Source organism: Callospermophilus lateralis, chromosome 11 (genome assembly GCF_048772815.1).
Source record: "Callospermophilus lateralis isolate mCalLat2 chromosome 11, mCalLat2.hap1, whole genome shotgun sequence".
NCBI lineage: Eukaryota > Metazoa > Chordata > Mammalia > Rodentia > Sciuridae > Callospermophilus > Callospermophilus lateralis.
Genome location: NC_135315.1, coordinates 80116998 through 80139064, shown reverse-complemented (window position 1 = coordinate 80139064; position 22067 = coordinate 80116998). Strand labels below are relative to the sequence as shown.

The window sequence follows — 22067 nt, the reverse complement described above, 5'->3', positions numbered from 1 at the left end:
ATTGAGATATGATTTGTACTTCCAGTCATGTTTATTTATTTATTTATTTTAGTTTGGCTAGTTTTTACTTTTTGGTTGTTTTCTTCCCCCTTTACTGAGATACCTCCCTCTGTTGGTTTTGGGCACTATTTTTCATTTCCTCTTCTTGTAGGATTTTGCCCAAAATGCTCTGCAGTGCTGGTTTTCTGGCAGCGAATTCTTTTAGCTTTTGTTTATCGTGAAAGATTTTAATTTCATTGTCAAATCTGATGCTTAATTTTGCTGGATACAGTATTCTTGGTTGGAGACCATTATTTTTCAGTGTTTGAAATACATTGTTCCATGATCTTCTCGCTTTCAAAGTCTGTGATGAAAAATCAGCTGCTAACCTAATTGGTTTACCCCTGTATGTAATCTGCCTCCTTTCCCTGGTAGCTTTTAATATTCTCTCCTTGTTCTGTATGTTGGCTATTTTCATAATTATATGTCTTGGGGTTGGTCTATTACAGTTTTGGATGTTTGGGGTCCTGTAAGCATCCAGGATTTGGCAATCCATTCCAACTTTCATATCTGGGAAGTTTTCTAGGATTATTTCATTTAATAGGTTGTCCATTCCTTTGGTTTGAAGCTCTGTGCCTTCTTCTATCCCAATGACTCTCAAATTTGGTTTTTTGATGAGATCCCACATCTCTTGAATAGATTGCTCGTGAGATTTAAGCATCTTTTCAGTGTTGACTATGCTCTTTTCAAGTTGATAGACTTTGTCTTCATTATCTGATGTTCTGACTTCTACTTGATCTAGTCTATTTGTGATATTCTCGTTTGCATTTTTAATCTGGTTTAAGGTTTCTTGCATTTCTAAAATTACTGTTTTTTTTTTTTTTAAGATCCCTATCTCCTGGTAAAGCTCGTTCTTTACAGTTTGAATTTGTTTGTTTAGTTCAATTTCGAAATATACTTTCAATTCTTGGACTTGCTGTCTCATGTCTTCTCTAAGATTCCGTTCCATCTGAATTTAAGTCCAATGAATGACAGACATTCAGTCATAAATTTTTGAAGACTGTGGCTGAGACTTATTCATGTGTTTCCCTTTAGAATTTAGCATAACACCTTGTTTACAGAAGGCCATGAGAGTGTGTGTGTGTGTGTGTGTGTGTGTGTGTGCATGCGTGTGTGTGTGTGTTTAATTTATATATGACAGCAGAATGCATTACAGAAATACTGGTGTTCTACCTATATCTAAGTGCTTCTTAGGAGCTCAGTATACTTGGTCATAATCTCTGAGAAGTAGTATTTACTGTATGTATTGTTTTGATCGGTTTCTTCAGGTGAGAAAATGTAATATAACCTGGCTGGTGTAAGCCTCCCTCATTTCCTGTATTTTAATTTAGCACCTATCTCTTCTTTGCTCTGTGCCTAATGTTCCTGAATTTGGTAGTAATTCTAGTTTGTTTCCTACCTGTTATTTCTTAGTCTTAGTCTACCTGTGGTTAATATCTCTTTAGAAAGATAATGATTAGATAGAATATGTTTATCTAGGTGTACTACTGCAGCTCACTTTGGATTTTATTATCTCTAAGTTTTCTATCTATGGTAAATAACTAATATCTTTCATTTTCTGTCTTCCTATCTACCTTTTAATCTATCTTAATTGTACTAGTTTTTATCCTAGTGAGATCTGAATTTCTTACTGTTATTACAGGGTACTGACTACGAATATCAATTCAGAAATTGCTATTAGAATTTTTAAAGTAGATCTTCAATATCAGGTATTACAAAAATGTTTTTACTGCCAGGCATGGTGGTGCAAGCCTGTAATCCCAGCAATCTCAGCATCTTGGGAGGCCGAGACAGGAGGATCACAAGTTTAAAGCCAATCTCAGCAAAATCGAGGTGTTAAGCAACTCAGTGAGACCCTTTCTCTAAATAAAATATAAAATAGGGTTGGGATATGGCTCAGTGGTCTAGTGCCCGCTAGTTCAATCCCTGGTACTCACCCTGCAAAATGTTTTTACTTTTCTTTTTGATAATAAGGTTACTTCTCTCCTTTTGAAAATTAGATAATTTAAAAATGGCAGAACTCTTTATGGAATATGAAGAAGAACTGGAACCATGGCAGAAGAAAGTAAAAGAAATTGAGGATGATGATGATGATGAGCCCATCTTTATTGGAGAGATATCGAGTTCAAAACCAGCAATTTCCAGTAAGCATTTACTTTTACTAAAGCCAAATTTTATAAGATATTATTTTTAAAGAAAAACTTGTGAATGTCTTATGGGACTCAGTTTACTTATTCTACTGTAAGGAGTTAGGGATGAGAGATGAGGGGGAGGCCAGTAAGAACTTGAGAATCAAAATGGGGATGTGATTGGAGATTAGAAGGAAGCCAAAGGTTAAATATCAGATGTGTGAGAAAGAAGTAGGCTTAGATTGGCTTGTTGCATTGGAGGTCTTCTGAGATTGGAAAAATTTTCTAGTGAAACTGTTTATCTGAGTGAACTGTTTATCTGTTTATTTCTGTCTTTTCTCATTTAGCAGTTACATAAGGAAAGATTTGGAATGCTTAGATTAAAATTTTGGAATATACTAAGTGTATATTAGTATCAGATGGAAGTTCTCACATCTAGGCCTCATTGCATTTTCATTCATACATGGCTAAAACTGTATGTAGGCAGTGAATGATTCAGAGTCTCTGGCTTAAGTCCTTGATGGGTTGGAGATTCCAGTTATATTCATTTCCTTGATGAAACTACTAAGATCTATTAACACCAGTTTAAGTATAAAACATTAATGTTATTAATTTTTAAACTCTACCCATTAATATTTGTCTTTTAAAATATTTTGCATGATGAAATAGTATACATAAAGTACTTCTGTGTCTGAAGTTTGGTGCTTGTGTGATTGAATTATGAGCTGCACTATCTGTTTTTTAAAAATAGAACATTTTATCTAAATAGACATTTCCCAAATTTATTCTTGAACTAAATATTTAATTATAGCTTTATAATGTAAGTGATCCCTATGTAGGGCATATAGGTTTTTTTCTCGTCTCATTAAACCTGAAAAAGGTGACCATTATGAGCCTCCCCTGTTTTCTCCCATAAGGCGGAGACTATGTGTAAGACATCTGTTTAATCCATCATACTGGAATGTTTTTTCCCTAGATATTACTAATCCCAAATTATATATAATCTTTTTGTTAAAAGACTGTAGATTCTTACAGAAGAATTAGCTCTTTTCTAAGTCTAACAGTTCAAGCAGTGTGCCAAGTCCTTTTCAAAGCCCTTCATTGAAAGTTTCATGAAATCGGTAGATGGCACCAGATGGTCTAAGGGGTAGGGATCCAGGTGAGTTTCCAGGTCATGACCTTTTGGATTTTGAAACCAACAGTTATTTTTCTGCTTCATTTTAATTACCTTGCAACATTGGTCATGCCTTACCTAAACTATAAATGGAATTGGGGTATGGAAATTTGAAAGTTTGAGTTTGTTTTACTTATATCTTAGGAAATTCTCATTCCTTAAGCCCAGAATCAAAAGAGTTATCTTTTTCTTATTGTCTTATATTCTTTTTAGTCTAAATTTTCTTTCCTTATTTATGGAATGGTATATGAAACCCTTACCTGGTAATTTAATGGCTACAGGCATAGAGTTTTACTGGATAACACATGGATAGAAGAAGGCTGTTTTTTTGGTTTTTGGTTGTCTTCCCTGTGTACCAGGAAATTTCTTTGACATTTCACTCTATTCCCTGGGTATCCAGTTTTACACATAATAGATGGTATTGTGCTCCTACGTTTCTGTTGTTCTTGCTGGTCCCTTACCATATCTTTACACAAGTTCTCCATTTCAAGTGATTTGGAGATAGACCATCCTATACTTAGGACTAGTATTCCAAAAATGCAGAAAGGGAATCATTACACCAAACATAGATAATCAGACCCATTCTGTGTATAGATATACAAACCTGGGCTCAAATATTTCCTACAATGTGCCTAATCCAGTTTGAGTGGTTTCTACCCTATCCTCAAGCAGCTGTTGATGGTTTTACTGGTAAAGGATAACTTTTGGTAGAGGAAACTATAGGTCCTTTGCACGAGATTGCAGTCCTTTGTTCAGGGACTGTAATCTTGTACTTATACAACTAAGTATATTGTATCTTTCACACTTCAGAAATTCTCCGCATCTGATCTTTTCTTTCCTTTTGACCAGGACTACATTTTTCAGGTAATCCCTAAGAACTAATAAATAATTCTTTATAAGAAATATAGTAATGGATTTAATTTGAAAAATATATGCCCATTTGTGTACATTGGATGACTAGAGACTTCCTTATTGTGCTGTTTTTATTGTTTATCTTTATTTTTTGGCAATTGTAAAAAAATAAAATTCCAAGATTAATTACAACAAAAATTAGAACACCATTTTTACTTGAAACAATGACTGACAAACCATGGTGTATTATTTATTTGTTTTTTTGTATCAACATTATCACACATGTATGTATTTAAAACAACACATGCATTATCTCACAGTCTTATGTAATATTACTGTGGGTCGGATGATGGTTTAGCTGGCTCCTCTGCTTTAGGGTCTCACAAGGCCACTTTCAGTATGTGGTTCCTGAAGTTGCAGTCTTATCTGAAGCTTTGTGGGGGAAGTATTTGCTTCAAGTTAACATGGTTGTTTGTAGCATTCATTTCCTTACAGGTTGTCAAACTGAGTCTCAGTATCTGACTGTTTTTTGGTTCATTCTTTGTCAGATGGGTCTTCCCAGGTTGGCTACTTGCTTTCTCAAAGGTATTAAGGGAGAATCCTTAGCAAAATGTCATTAGAGTCTGAATTAATGTAATTACTAATAGAAAATCATGTTTATCCTATTACTTTTGCTGTATTCTACTGGTTCGAAGCAAGTCAGAGGTCCAATACAAAGGGAGGGAATCACACAGGATATGATTAACAGGAGGTGGGATGTGGTGGCCACTTTAGTATATATCTGCCAGGCACGGTTCTTTTATTTTGGGTAGCTGGCAATCACTTCCTCAAAATTGAACACTGTGTACCTGCCATCTCAAGGAAAATGACTCAATTGGAGATAAAATAATTCTCAATTGGAGAATTATTTTAATTAGTTATTGTTGATTAGTGGATTGCCTGCTCTCTGAAATTGTGATAATTAACCAGAGTTTTCTTCTAGAAAAGTGTTTAACAGCATTAACTTTATTATACTTATGTTAAAAGAACTATTTTAGAAAATGAAATTTTCAATTCTTAAAGTGCATATATTTAGAAAAAATATTTAAATTGAAGTAAAATTTTGCTTAGTTATAGTTCAGTATGGCATTATTGATTTTTTTAAACTACATTTTAAGGCTCAAATATCCATATCTGTCTTTTGGTACTAAATTCTAGATGTTATTTGTGTTACAGTAATAACTTATTTCTATAACTTCTTAACAGTCCTGTGTCAATTGGAAAGTTAGTAACAAAGCAAAATTCTTAAACTTGATCAGCCCTCAATTTATAAACAAAATACTTCAAATTTTGTTATAAAATAATATGTATTTTGTGAGGAAAATTTAGAAAAGAGAGAAGAATATATCCGGATCATGTTGTATATGTCAATATGTATTTCACTTCTTACTGAACATTCTACTTGGATCATATCATTGATTATTTCTCAAAATCTTGATGTTAATGACTGCATGATTATCCATCAATTTATTTTACCACTCCTCTATTATTAGATATATAGGTTTTAATGTTTCTGCTATTATAAATAATTTTCCATTACACTTTCATTTCCTTATCATGATGAATCCTTGAATGTAGAATAATTTAATCATGTGAACCTTATTTTAAAGGCTTTGGTAACTACTGCTAACATTTTTATGCAGATAATACCAAAATATAATCTCTACTTTGCCAGTAGTGAATGTTTCATCATTTTTTTAAAAATTTATTTATTTTTTTAGTTTTTAGGTGGATATAATATTTTTATTTTTTATTTTTATGTGGTGTTGGGGATGGAACCTAGCGCCCCATGCATGTCAGGCGAGCGCGCTACTGCTTGAGCCACATCCCCAGTCATCATTTTCAAACTTTAACTTAATTCAAACTATCATTAGTCTTTTTAATTAAATTATTTATTTATTCTAATTAGTTATACACAATGGCAGAATGCAGTTTATTTCATATTACACATATAGAGCACAATTTTTCAAGTCACTGATTGTGCACAAAGTATTTTCACACCATTCATGTCTTCATACATATACTTAGGGTAATGATGTCTAACTCATTCCACATCATTCCTACTCCCTTGCTCCCTTTCTTCCCCTCCCTCCCACTGCTTAAGGAAACCATATATCAATAAGACATAACAGTTCTATCATTAGACTTACAAGAAAAAAATAATTCAAACAGTTCCTATATTTCTCTTACCCATTTTCCCCCAATGTTAACTTTTTATCACAGGCAATTAATATGAACTAAACCTCAGAACTTATTAGAATTTCACCAGTTTTTTCATTATTGTTTCTTTTCTTTCCAGGATCCTATTCATGATCTCACCTTGTAGTTTATTCTTAGTCTTATGTTTTCTGCAGTTATTAATTCTTTTTTTGATTTTGATACTCTTAAGTGTAGCTGCTAATTATATATTTTGCAGTGCATTTCTTTGACTAGTATGTTGGAAAAAAAGGTATTTTGAATATATTGGCCATTGCATTTTAGTTTGAATTATCTCAGTTTATGTCCTTTGCCCATTTTTTTTTCTAAAAGTAGCTGTCTTTTTTTCCAGTTTGATTTTTAAGCATTGTTAATCTTAAAACTTGCTTGCTATATATTACAACATGTAGAGTAGTCTGGCTTACTCTCAACAATGATTGTCTTTTATTAAAATGGCATTGGAGCATAATATTGTGGTGTGTGTTTTGTGTATGTGTCAGTATTTTTAATATACAATGCTATTTGAATATTCCTAAATTTATTGACCACAATTCTCATAATTATTTATAATAAATATATGTGTATATTTTCACATAAATGTATTTATTACTGTATATTTGACCACAGCATAGTTCATCTCATACTTTTTACTTCTCTTTTCTTGAGATCTTCCTGCTAGTTTGAACCACCCTTTCTCCTCATGGAAGGGCTGAAATTTCCTTTGAGGCTCTTGTCTCTAGGAGCAGGGCTGCTGACCCAGATCACTTCTGTAAATAACTTCTATTCTCTTCCCTGTCTGCTTGGCATTCTTACTTATTCAGCCTACTGGCCAGGTTGCTTTTATATTTGCCTTATTAAAGGAGAGGTTGGCCTACCACAGCTTTCTGTGGGATGATAGGAAGAGTGAGGGGACCAGTCTTTTCTGATTTATAACACTCTCCAAGAAACATGGTTCCAAAATTCATATTGTCTGATATATTCATCCTTAATGTTTCTGTTTGTTTGTATTGATATTTTGAAAGCAGGATTTAAAAAAAATATTTTTTTAGTTGTACATGGATGCAGTATCTTTATTTTGTTTATTTACTTTTTTGTGGTGCTGAGGCTCAAACCCAGTGCCTCACATGTGGGAGGCAAGTGCTTTACCACTGAGCCACACCCCAGACACCAGGATGGAGAATTTTTTAGAGGCACAAGAACTTTTAACTTTTATAACCATGTTAATATGTTTTATACTTGTCTCCTTGTTTAGCCCAATATTTTGCCCAGTTCTATTATTTGCTTTTTGATGGTGATACAGCATTTTTAGAATCCCTCTCAGAGTGTATCACTGTTATTAATGTAAAATGGATTTACTTTGCTTTTATCTTGAAAATGTTGGACTATAATTTTTCCTTCAAATTAATTGGCTAGTCAGGAATAAACCAGCTCTCTTAGCTTGCTTTCAAAGTTTTAGTAAATTATAATTTTGGCAAATTAGAAATCATCTTTGTGTTTTTAAGCTTATTAATAATTGAGACATCAAAGTTTATTCTTAGAATATTGGCATATAATTAATTTGCATTTATAAATTTTATGAAAAATAATTATAACTATAATAAATAAATGTAATATTCTTTCTCTGAAATATTTTAACAGGATTACATAATGAGCTCATCACAAGTTGTATCTAATAATTCTTCAGAATTACTATTTGACTTGACCCAGGAGACAGGATTATCACATTACCAAGGGGGACCAACACTTTCTATAGCAGGTTGGTATTAGTACTTTTTCCAAAAAGTTATAAAAGAAAAACTTGATGAATTTGCTTATGGAATTAACTTTCTATTTTGAAGCTCAAATCCTCTTGTGAAGTCTTTCATATATTGTAACATGGAGTTGTGCTAATAGTTTTTGAATGCCTTTTTGGGTAACTTTATATAAAATCTTGGCTAAACTTCTTTGAACTCATTCTAACTTGGAGCCAAACTTAACACCTTAAAGTAATTTATATGAATTATAGAGGTCCTCATATGCCCTAAATATTCTATTTTAAAAATTAGTTTCTATGACCAGTTAGGGGAAAAAGTGTTTGTTATTATTGATTTCTTCAGTAGGTTAGTGTCACTCTAGTACAATAAATGGTCTCAATATGATAGTAAAACATGATTTTAAAGTGTTAGTGTAAAGTAACCACATTAAAGAAATGATTTGTACATAGTAAGTACTCAATAAATGCTATTTGAAAAAGTAATGAAATTTAACTATTGAAGAAGATTTTAAGTTCATTGAGGGTATAACAAAATTCTTCATTAATCAAAATACATTTGTATAGTATAAATTTTGTCTTATTGAAAATTTTCTGTAATCAAAGTACTTAATCTTTATATACTGGCAATTTGTATGTGTTTCAAATATTTGATGAAGTAGAGATGTATATGATTTTTTTTGGAGTTTTTAGGTTGTTTACTAAACAGATCAGTGTGAAGAATCTACCAAACTCAACTTCTGTCCATTCTTTTTCCATAGTAATAATGCTTAATGTTTTTTTTGTGTGTGTGTGTGTGTGTGTGGTATAGAGGATTTGAATCTAGGGCATTACATGTGCTAAGCAAGCATTCTACCACTGATCTAGAACTTTATAAAAAATATTTTTACTTGAGACTAGCTGTTGTTGAGTTGCCCTCAAACTTTCAATCCTCTTACCTCAGCCTCATGAGTCATTGTGATTTTAGATGTACACCACTGTTTTTCTTTTCCACAATATTTGATACTCACTTCTCTTGTCACTACATACCTAGTAAACTCCTAGTTAATAAAGTAGGTAAGACCCAAAGAGAAATGGGGATGTATTTGTGCTAAATCTGGTTTTACAAAACGCATGGACTTTTATTCATAGAAGATATGAATTCTTGAAACTTCTTAAAAGTAAGGATATGACACCTATTCTCTAGCCAGGTTTTCTGATATAAAGAATGAAACTTTAGTCTGAGCAGTAAATAAGGTAATTTGAAAGAAGTAAGTTTGAACCTCTAATCTGGAGAATTTTTAGTCAGTTTACCTCTTTCCACTTTTGTTTTCTGATATTATTCAAAGTAGAGGTACTTATTTTTCTTATATTATGCATTCATTCACCATACCTGAATCAGCCATTTGGAGATTTCACTTAAATTCTTTTTTAAAAAATATTATTTAGTTGTAGGTGGACACACAGTATCTATTTCATTTTATGTAGTGCTGAGGATTGAACCCAATGCCTCACGCATGCTAGGTGAGCAGTCTACCACTGAGCCACAACCCCAGCCCTTTATTTTAATTTTTAATATAGTTTATTCCAGGCTTTTTTTAATTTTAAAATTTGTTTTAATTAGCTATACATGACAGAAGAATGCATTTATGCACTTTGATATACAGAGTGGGATATAATTTCTCATTTTTCTTAGTGTACATATTGTAGAAACATATATCTCATGCAATCACATATACATAAAGTAATAATGTCTGTTTCATTCTATGATTCTTCCTATCCCCACATCACCTTCTCTCCTCTCCCCTCCCTTCACTTCCCTCTACCTAATTTAAGGTAACGCTATTCTTCTCTAGTGCCTCCCATCTTATTGTGAATTATCATCCAGGTATTGGAGAAAGCATTTGGCCTTTGATTTTTCGGGGTTGGCTTATTTCTCTTAGCATGATATTCTCCAACTCCATCCATTTACTGGCAAATGCCATAATTTCATTCTTCTTTAAAGCTGAGTAATAATCCATTATATATATATATATATATATATATATATATATATATATATATATATATATATATATATCACATTTTCTTTACCCATTCATCTATTGAAGAACACCTAGATTAGTTCCATACTTTAGCTATTGTGAATTGAGCTTCTATAAACATTGACATGGCTGCATTACTCTAATATGCAGATTTTAAGTCCTTTGGGTATAAACTGAGGAGTGGGATAACTGGGTCAAATGGTGGTTCCCTTCCAAGTTTTCTGAAGAATCTCCATACTGCTTTCCATCGTGGTTGTACCAATTTTCAGTCCCACCAACAATATTTGAGTATACCTTTTTCCCCACATCCTCGTCAACATTTATTGTTGCCATATTCTTGATGATTGCCATTCTATTCAGGGCTTTTCTGATGGCCAAATAAGATAAGTAAATTTAAAAATGCATTTATAAGGTTTAAATGACATGACAGCAGTTATGTATGATAAATATTAATAATTATATGTACTATGATGTTCAGTAACACACGGTAGAAATTATGAGGGTTCAGAGAAGACTGAATTTGAGTTTGATCTTGAGTGAGTATAGGATTTATACTGGCAGAGATAGAATTTCTTAAAAGCAGGGAATAGCACAGCCTAATATAAGTTAAAGAATCAGAAGTTCAATCAAATGCAAGTGACTTTTTTTAACATTGAGATTTCTTCTGTTAAATTCCTCCGTTAAAGCAAACTATTTCTACTATTTAGCCTGTTGTAAAATCAACTGATTCATTTGAAATGCTAGCACTTAGTGGTTTTTCAGGTAACCTAAACCTCTCACAAGAATGCTAAAGGGATCTCATGGAATCTGTCTTATGGACCTGCAGTTTGTAATAGAGTGCTTCATTAGTGGGAGATCATTTTTATGTTATCTCAAAGGATGTAAGAGAGAAGCTAACTACTATAATACTTTTTATTTTTATGGCATATTTGCTCTTACTATTATATCTGTTGGAATAATTTTTCCCCCTAAAATAAAGATGGAAAATATTTAGTTAGTAATGATAGTAGCTTTCACTTTCTACTGAGTGCTTTTTATGTACCAAATATTTTCTTGGGATATTTTAAGTATATTATCTTTTTCTTAAATAGCTCTGTAAAATAAGGCATTATAACTTATTTTACAAAAAAAGGAAGCTTAAACTCAGAAATATTAATTAAATAAGCTTAAGAGTGCATAACTAGAGACTGACGTAGTAGTCTGGATTTGAACTTATCTTGTCTGACTTAAAGGCCAAGAATATTTGTAGTTTATTCACTGCTTCTACTTTTAGTGTATAGTTGGCATTATTAAAATATGATGTACAGTTTTAGAATCCATTTTTACAAAGCCCATTGTGTATTATTTTCTAAAAGGACTTTGCCTGGCTTGGTTATAGTCTAAATATCCCCATTTTTCTTAGTAATGCTCTAAATAGGTCTAAATTCTTTATCCTTAAGGCAATGGTTTTTAAATGGAAGAGGTTTTTTTTTTAATGAAATCCCTGTACAAACAAAATTTTATGTGAATATCAAATAAATAAAATGGAAAAGTGTTTTTTTGCCAGACATGCCCAATATATTCCCTAAAATGACCCCATTAAATTCTGGGGAACATAGTATAAAAATCCTTATACTAACTCCCTGCATTATGTGCCCTTTCATATGAATGAGTAAAATATTATTCAAACTTAGTTGTTTCCACTTTGTACATGGCAATAAGTGGTTAAAATCACCTAAAGCTGTCAGTAGACCACTCTTCAGTTTGTTAGGTGAGAAAAGAGCTAACATTGCAGTAGACATTTTAAGTTGCTAAATAAAAAAGCATATAAGGGTATCAATTTTTGGAACAAAAAAAAGTTATTGTCAGATTTTCTTTCTTTTTTTTAAACAAATTCTAACACATTTAAGTATCCAAAAGTAATTTACTTCTGGGAACTTGGTTCAGTGTTTTCTGCTTTAAAATTTTTGGTCTGGCTTCTTTTATAATAGCAGTTTATGTATTTCTGTTTGAAGCCACATTTAGAATTTCTTGCATAGAAAGGTTATTTTACAAATTATCTTAATTCTTGGAGTTTATAATAAATGTTTATACTATTTCTGTATATGCCCTGAGTTTGGATCACTTAATTTTTGTTGTTATTTGTGTGATATGGTAATTAATTATATTATCTGTAAATTAACTCCAAAGTATTTGTACTTAGTTATGAGTAGTATTCTAGGTGTTCTAAAATATTTTTTCCACTGTTTAAATCATTGTAGGTGTGAATGAAAGTTCATTTTTATCAAAACATCCTTCTGCTTCTGAAGTAAACAGTGCTAATCCAAAAAAGCCTAAGCCCTGTGAGGTTGTTTCTGGAACAAATTCTCCAGCTGAATTCCCTTCAGTTAAACCTCCTTCACTGACATCTTCCCAGGCTATGCCATCAAAAGGTAAATATGAAATCTGACATTCTATACTATAAAAATTACTATAGTATTTATACATAAATTTTAGAAATTATTATAAATTTTGAAACTATTAGTGATTATTTAATGTTCAAAAGTGATGAGTTTTGAATCATAAATGTTCTGAATTTATTTTAGGTGCAAACACCTCCTCATCAAATCAATCTAAAAATGGAACACCTTTTCCAAGAGCTTGTCCAAAGTGCAATATTCATTTCAATCTTTTGGATCCTTTGAAAAATCACATGAAGGTAAAACTTTCAGAATTTAATTTTTATAAAGGTTGAAGCCAGGCATGGTGGCACATGATTATATTTGCAACTACTTGGGAAGATGAGGATAGAGGATAACAAGTTCAAGGCCAGTCGGGCAACATAGTGAGACTCCCCCTCTCAAAAAGGAATTTTTTGAGATTTACAGTCACTATGGTCTATCTCAATATTTAGATAAGAAATCTTCTCATAATGGAATTTCTATTTAGCTTAGATTAAAATCTGCTTTCATAGTAATTATGTAAGAGTGGCATTCGTTAATCATCAGATTTAAGAAATTAAGTTCGTATATTTATAATGGATGCTTATTCTTATTTTATTTTAAAAAATCAATATTTTATTGGTCACATTGTTTTTCAAATTTAGAAAACATTTGTTTAATTTTTTAATAACTTAGAAATTTTCTTACCTTATTTTCATAATCACCAACATGTACATGTCACGCCACATTACATATGAAAATCTGAGTTTTTACATTTTAATTTTTAAATGTCAGACATAAACTTCAAATGGTGAAGTGTTTCATATGAAATAATTGTTTTAACACACAGTTCAGAGCATAGTTTATATAATTCTCTTGAACTACTTTGAGCATTTTATTATTTTAGGAGGCTCTGAAATTCAGATTTTAAGGAATTTTTTAGATTATATAAGAAAAAGAAGGGTTCTGTGGCAAAGATGTAAGGAAAAGTTCTTGCTCACTATTTCAACGGTACACAAATTTTTTGTCGCATTTTACAAAAAAAGAAAGAAAGAAAAAAGCAAGGGATCCTTTTAAATTTTTAAATACAGGCTCTTTATTAATGTACAGACTATATTTGATCTATACCACTTCCAGCTCTAGTAGTAGTGTAGTGAAGCCTCTAATCACTTCAATTTAGTGCTTAGGTTCTATATGAAACTATTCCCCTGTGAGTATTTTCAATTTCCTCTTCTTTATAATGTTTTGGTGAGACACCTGATGTTTTTTATGTTTTGCATTATAGGTGGAGAGGACAAAAAAAAAGACTACATTCAGTCCTCCCGGCAACTGATCAGACTTTAATCTTGTAGTTATTCTTTTGAAATTTTTAATTTTTAAACTTATAATTATTAATATGTCCTTATTGTACAAATTAAGAAGTTTCATTCTGATGTTTCAATGCATGTATATATATATTGTGCTTTGATCATATCCATCCACTCTCCTACCCTCTCTTGTCCTTCTTTTCTGACCGCTACCTTTTGTCCCTTTTCTCTTCCTTAAGAATGTCTTTCCTATTTCCAGGTTATCTTTATGTATTTTGGGCAGTACTGGAGACTTGACTGGACCCAGGGCTTTGTGCATGCTAGGCTCTACCACTGTGCTACATCTTAGCTATTTTTTAAGTTTCCACATATGAGAAAAAAATATAATGCTTGTTCTGTCTCTTAATTATTTTGCTTAATATGGTGTCCTCCAATTTCATCTTTTTTTTCTGCACATGACGTGATTTCATTCATTTTTATGGCTGAAAAATATATACCATTTTTCTTTATCCCACTCATATGTCGATCAGCAACTAGTCTAATTCCATAGCTTGGGTATTGTGAATAGTACTGTAGTAAAAATGGATATGTAGGTATCTCTTGTATGCTGACTTAATTTCCTTTGGATAATAATAATATACCCAGAATTGATAAACTTGAATCATATGATAGTTCCATTTTTAATTTTTTAAAAATATTTTGAGGAACCTTCATACCCATTTTTATGGTGTCTATATGTACTGTTATATTCCCACAAGAGTATAAGAGTTTTTTTTTCTTCCATTTCTTTGCAAGCATTTTTGGATTTTTTTTTTTTTTTGATAATAGCATTCTAAGGTAAGATAGAATCTCAATGTAGTTTTGATTTGTAGTTCCCTGATGGATGAAGATATTGAATATTTTTTCATGTATTTATGGCCATTTGTATTTCTTTAGAGAAGTGTCTGTGTAGATAATTTGCCCATTCTAAAATTTAGATTACTTTACTTGTTCTTTTGTTGTTAAGTTTTTTGAGTTCTTTATATGTCCTGGATATTAATAATTTGTTAGATGAGTAGTTGGCAAAGTTTTCTCCAATTCTATAGGCTGTCTTTTCATTCTGTTGTTCCCTTGCACTGCAAAAGCATTTTAGTTTAATAACATCCCATTTGTCAGTTCTTGCTTTTGTTCCCTGAGTTATTGAAGTCCTATTCAGGCAATCAACGATTGCTTGTATCAGTATCTTGAAATTTTTCCCCTATGTTTTCTTCTAGTAGTTTCAGAGTTTCAGGTCTTACATTAAAGTCTTTGATCCATCCATCTTGACTTTATTTTTGTTCAGGATGTAAGATAGGGTCTGGTATTTTCAGTCTTTTTTAAGTGAATATCCAGTTTTCTATCCAGTTTGAAAAGGTTTCTTTTTTCTGATATATTTTTGACACCTTTGTCAAGAATCTGTTGGCTCTAGATTTGTGGCTTTATTCTTGTTTTTCTATTCTATTCATAGCCTTCATGTTTGTTTTTACATCAGTACGTATCTTTGTTACTATAGCTGTGTAGTGTATTTTTAAGTCAGGTATTGTGATGGCTCCTACATTGTGCATTCTGCTGAGGATTGCTTTGACTATTCTAGGTCTTTTATGATTCCATACAAATTTTAGAATTTTTTTTTCAAGTTCTATGAATAATGTCATTGATATTTTCATAAGGATTGCATGGTACATGTAGATCACTTTTGGTGTTATAGCCATTTAAATTATATTCTCCTAATATGAACATGGGAAGCCTTCCCATGTTCCATTAGTTTTTTCTTTTTTTCCTCAAGTTCTTTATGTTTATACCTCTTTGGGGTCATTTTTATTATAGAAGTCTTTCACAGTTCTGGTTTTATTTATTCCTAGGTATTTTAGTTTTTGTTTTCTGAGACTACTGTGAATAGGATTGCTTTTTGATTTCTTTCTCAGTGAGTTTGATATTGGTGTCTAGAAAAGCTACTGATTTTTGTGTGTGCATTTTGTAAAATCTTACAACTCTGCTGAATTTGTCAGTTCTAAGAGTATTTTGGTGGAGTCTAGGATTTTCTGAATATAGAATTGTGTCTGTAATCAAGGGATACATTAACTTCCTCCTATCCTATCTTTATCCCTTTTATTTCTTTCTGTTGCCTGATTGGCCTGGCTAAGGTTTTAAGTACTACTATATTGAATAAGAGTGGTGGAACATGTATGAAGGCACGAATTGGTGTCAATACACTTTATATATAACCAGAGGTATGAAAAAGTGTACTCTATATGTGTAATATGAATTGTAAGGCATTCCACTGTCATTTATAAAAAAATTTAATGCATTTCACTGTCGTATTTATAAAAAATTATAATTGTAATGCATTCCACTGTCATATTCAATTAAAAAAAAGATTGGTGAGAATAGGTATACTTGTCTTATTGCTGAGTTTATTTATTTATTTATTTTAGTGTTTATTTTTTAGTTGTAGCTGAACCCAATACCTCTATTTTATTTATTCATTTTTACGTGGTGCTGAGTATCAAACCCAGTGCCCCGCATGCACTACGCGAGCGTTCTACTGCTGAGCCACAACTCCAGGTCCTTGTTGCTGAGTTTAGAAGGGACACTTTCAATTTTTCTGTATTCAGTATGATGTTGGCTATGGGTGTGTTATATATATCCTTTATTGTGTTAAAGTATGATTGTGTTATATATAGTTTATTCAGAGCATTTTATCATGGAGCTTTACTGAATTTTATCAAAGGTTTTTTTCTCTTATCTATGAGATCAAGTTTTTTTATCCTCTATTAATTTTTGTATTAATGTGCTATATTACATTTATTGAATTGTGTGTGTTAAACCATCCTTGCATCCCTTTCATGAAGCCAACTTGTGGACAAGCTTTTTAATGTGCCATTGAATTTGATTTGTATTTTATTGAGGATTTTGCATTTATTTGCATTTATGTTTATCAAGGATATTAGTATATAGTTTTCTCCTTTTTGTTGTGTCATTATCAGGTCTTGGTTGCAGGGTAATTCTAGCTTGGTAAGCTGAGTTTGGAAACATTTTCTTCCTTTTTTTTCTAAATAGCTTAAGAAGCATTGCTGTTCTTTAAAAGTCTGGTAAATTTCAGCATTGAATCTGTCTAGGCGTGGGCTTTTCCTTGTTTGGAGACTTTTCTCCTGCTTCAGTCACATTGCTCATTACTGATCTAATTGGATTTTTAAAATATGTGTTCAGAATCTCCTCCATTTCTTCTAGATATTCCATTTTTTTGGGTATGTAGTTTTCCCAGATTTTCCCGAAGGATCTTATGATTGTTGTCTTTTGTAGTATACCTTTTTCATCTCTATTTTTGTTAATTTGGGTCTTCTCTTTCTTTTGGTTAAATTTGGTAAAAGTTTTTCAATTTTATTTTTCTTTTCAAAGAAACAGCTCTTTGTTTCATTTATTTTTTCTTTTCTTTTTTTGGTACCAGGGATTGAACTCATGGGCACTCTATCACTGAGCCGCATCCCTAGCCCTGTTTTGTATTTTCTTTAGAGACAGGGTCTCACTGTTGCTGAGGCTGGCTTTGAACTTGTGATGCTCCTGCCTCAGCCTCCCACGCCACTGGGGTTATAGGTGTGAGCCTCTGCACCTGGCCCCTTAGTTTGTTCTTGCTTTTCAAAGAACTTGAGATTTATCTTAGGTTATTATTTGGGATCTCCTCCCCCTACCTCCCTCAATATAGCCATTCATATCTATAAACTTCCCCCAAAGTACTGTTTTCACTGTATCCCACAGGTTCTACTATATTATGTTTTCATTTTTATTTGATTCTTGTAATTTTTAAATTTCCTTCCTGATTTTTTCCATAACCTACTGTTTGTTCACCAGTGTATTTTTAGCCTCAATGTTTTGATATAATTACTGCAGTTTTTCTTGTTACAAATTTCTGGTTTCATTCCATCATGATACAATATGATACAAGTAATCATTTCAGTTTTTCTGAATTAGTTAACTCTTGCTTTATGGTCAGAAATATGATCTATTGTGTAAAAAGTTTCATGCACTGATGAAAAGAATACACGTTTTGCAGCCCTTAGATGTATATGTCTGTTAAGTTATTTGAACTATGGTATAATTCACCCCTGATGTTTTTTTGGTTGATTTTATTTGGTCTGTATGGTGAAAGTGGGAACTGCAGTTACTCATTATTAGGGCCATCTCTCCCTTTGTGTCCTGTGGTGTTTTATAAAATTGGTGCTCTTATGTTTGGTGCATATGTTTGTAATTGTTAATGTGTCTTGATGAATAATTTCCTTTATCAATATGTAATGACCTCCTTTGTTTTTTCTGTTTTGTCATCTATGAGTATAGCTATTGCTGCTTGCTTTTGGATTTGGTTTGCTTACAGTTTCATTTTCCATCCTTTCACTTTCAGTTTGTGTATGTTGTTGCCAGTGAGTTTTTTAGAATGTATATTATTTGGTCTTCTTTTTAATCTAATGAGCTAATCTGCACCTTTTAATTGAAGAATTAAGACCATTTATGTTGAGAATTCTTATTAAAAGATGTGTGTGCACTTTTTTCTTGTTATTCTGTAATTTTAAAAATTATTTTATTTGTGCCAAAGATTGAACTCAGGGGCATTCAACCACTGAGTCATATCCCAAGCCCTGTTTGTATTTTATTAGAGACAGAGTCTCACTGATTTGCTTAGGGTCTTGGTAAGTTGCTAAACATGACTTTGAACACACAACCCTCCTGCCTCAGGCTGCCCAGGTATTTGCCACCACACATGGCTAAAGTTTTTTTTTCTTTTTTTTTTTTTTTTTTTTTGAGAGAGAGAGAGAGAGAGAGAGAGAGAGAGAGAGAGAGAGAGGGAGAGAGAGAGAGAATTTTTTAATATTTATTTTTTAGTTTTTGGAGGACACACCATCTTTGTATGTGGTGCTGAGGATGGAACCCGGGCCGAACGCATGCTAGGCAAGCGTGATACCGCTTGACCCACATCCCCAGCCGAGGCTGAAGTTTTTTCCTAGTTGTTTTGAATGTTCTATGTTGTGTCTTGCTCTTTTATTGATCTTAGAAATTTGATGATTTTATTAATACTGTTTGGTTCTCTCTTTTTTTTTTCTTATTAGCTGTTCTAATCTGGTCTACTGAAATTTATTTTTTCCTGTGTCATTATTTTTGTGTTAGTCTTTCTTCCTCACTTCTGTGTAGAATTCCCTTATGTATATTCTATAATGCTGATTTAGTGGTCAGGAATTCCTTTAATGTATGCTTATCATGAAAGTTCTTTATTTTTCCTTTGATTTGGGAAACTTTGCTGGGTATGGTAATTGAGTTTGACATTTATTATTTTAGGCCTTGAAATACATCATTCCTTGCCCTTCTGGCCTTTTTGAGTTTCTTCTGAGAAATCCACTGTTACTCTAATGTCTTTGTCTTAAAATATGACTTGACCCTTCTTTTTTGCAGCTTTATAAATATTTTTTGTTAGGTACTTTTGGGAGTTTAAATATAATATGTTGTGGGTAAGCTTTTTTTTCTTTTCTTTTTTCTTTTTGTTATGTCTACTTGGGTTTTTTTGTTTTATTTTGTTTTGTTTTGATACGGGGGATTGAACTCAGAGTCACTCAACCACTGAACCACACCCCCAGCCCAATTTTGTATTTTATTAGAGATAGGGTCTCACTGAGTTGCTTAGTGCCTTGGCAGTTGCTGATTCTGGCTTTGAACTCATGATCCTCCTATCTCAGCCTCCCAAGTTGCTGGGATTACAGGCAAGCACCATGGCGCTTGTCTAGTTGGGGCTCTTTATGTCTCTTTGACCTGAATATCCATGTCTTTTCCAGGATTTGGGAAGCTATCTTCTGACATTTCGCTGAATAGACTTTCTATGCCTTCAATCTGTAGCTCTTCTCCCTCATCCTTTCTGATCATACCTGTGTTTGGTTCTTTAATTGTATCCTAGAGATCTTGTATATTATGTTCATTTTTACTGATTTTTTAAAATTAGTTTCTGAATCTGATAACTCCTCAACTTTTTCTTTTGGTCTATCTAATGTTTTGGTGGGGCTTTGAAGTGAGTTTTTAAAAATCTGACTTATTGAGCTTTTCATTTCCAAGAATTCTGGTTGGTTCTGTTTCAAAATCCCTGTCTATCAAATTTCTCATTCATATCCTGCATTGGTTTCCTTAACTCATTCAGCTCTTATATCCTCTTGGAATTCATTGAACTGTTTTTTAAAATTATTCTTTTAATTTCTCTGTCAAGTAATTCATCTACTTTTATATCTTTGGATTAGAGATTTATTAGAGATTTATAAACCTCAGGAGCTATTCTACTGCCTTGTGCTTTCATATTTCTTGCGTTTGTATGTTGAGATTTGCTCATCCACTGGGATGGATATCTTTCACTCTTTTCCACTATTTCTTGGTGAGCCCTGGGTTACTGGGTTTCTATTTAGTATTGAATTTAATTCAATTTGTACTTCCTTGTGTACTTTCCTGTGGCTTCTTTGGCTTTGGTTAAAGATTTTTACACAATATATAATATGTCCGAGCCTAAGTGATTTATTTTCTTTATAGGACTTGCAAGAGGGTAGTCTGTCTGGTATTTCAGGCAATTTTGCTATAGACAGCAATAGATATAGAGTGTACCCTCTGTGATTACTCCTATAGTGGGAATCGAAGCCCCTATCAGGTATGTGTTGGGGGTTTCCCCTGGGCTTTGTTGATCTTGGTTGTTAACTTGGAAGCAGTACTGCTACTGGCTGTTCCAATTGTGGTGATGTCCTGGAGCCTTTATCTTTTGTTTAGACATTCAGGGCATCTCTAGTTGTTTCATGGGGAGAAACAATGGCCAGTTACAGCTCCCTCCACTGTCACACTCACCTCCAACCCTATCAGCAATATGCTGTCTGATAGGGTATGGGAATGACAGATATTGAGGCCCCATATATAGGCACCATACGTATGGTGCCTATAACAGTTATGCTATTTCTTCTGTTCTTGTTATAGTAGTGAGGGTTCCCAAGAGGGACTTCAGATTCACCCACCTTGCCATGCTTGCTTGGGGACAGGTTATAGTCTGTGGGCTTTTATTCCTCCTATTCTCTAAGTTGAAGTATCTGCCAAGGTTTAAGTGTGGCCCAAGCAAGGCATAATTCCCCTCAGCTGGGTTGGGAGTGTAGCTCAGTGGCAGAGCACCCAGCTGATGTGTTCAACACAATCAGACTCAATCTCAATCACTGAAAAAAAAGAAGAGGAACAAAGAAGAAAGAAAAAATGAGATAGATAAATAAAGTAAAATCCAAAAACTAAAAACAGTAATACCACAACAAATGAAAAGAAAGAAGAAAATAATATTAAATAACAAACAGTTAAATAATAAAAATAGAATTTATCAAAGGGATAAAATATAGTTGGAGAAAAGTAAAATAGAAAAGGGAGAAGGGAAGAGAAGAAAAATATTTCATATTAAAAAGAGGAGAAAAACACAGGCATGGTGGCACATGCCTGTAATACCAGTGACTTGGGAGGCAGAGGTAGGAGGACCAAGAGTTCAAAGCCAGATTCAGCAATTTAGCAAGGCGCTAAGTAACTCAGTAAGACCTTGTCTCTAAATAAAACACAAACAAGGGCTGGGAATGTGGCCAAGGGGTCGAGTGTCCCCGAGTTCAGTCCCAAATATCAAAAAAATAAGAGAAAAAAAGGGAAATAAGCACAAAACAGCACATAAAAATAAGAAGAACAACAAAAACTTAAGCCAGGTGTGGTGGTATATGCCTGTAATCTCAGTTATTCAGGAAGTTGAGGCAGGAGGATCACAGGTTCAAAGCCAGTATTGAAGAGAACCTGTCTGAAAAAATGAAAAGGGCTGGGGATGTAGTGCAGTTTTGAAAGTACCCCTGAGTTTAAAAAAAAGTAAAACTATGAATAAAAAAAAATGAAAATTTTCTTTTCCCTCGAGTGCCCAAGTGAGCAGGAAGGATAGAAACTCTTTGACTGTGCTGATCAGAGAATTTCTTTGTCTTTAGTCTGTGTGCTGCTTGGACAGAGAAAAGACTGGGGCTTACTCCTTTCTTTTGTGGTACTAGTCAGTTGACTGATGGTAGCAATTTGTGGCTTGATTCAGTTGGAATACCTCTCAGCTGCTTTGTACACCAGAATGAGC

The 22067-nt window shown here is 32.9% G+C and overlaps 1 pseudogene; it reads left to right on the top strand.

Moving 5' to 3' along the window:
- Nucleotides 1-2050: 2050 nt before the first annotated feature.
- LOC143410630 (zinc finger protein 280D-like) overlaps nucleotides 2051-22067 on the top strand; it is a 61535-nt pseudogene continuing 41518 nt past the window's right edge.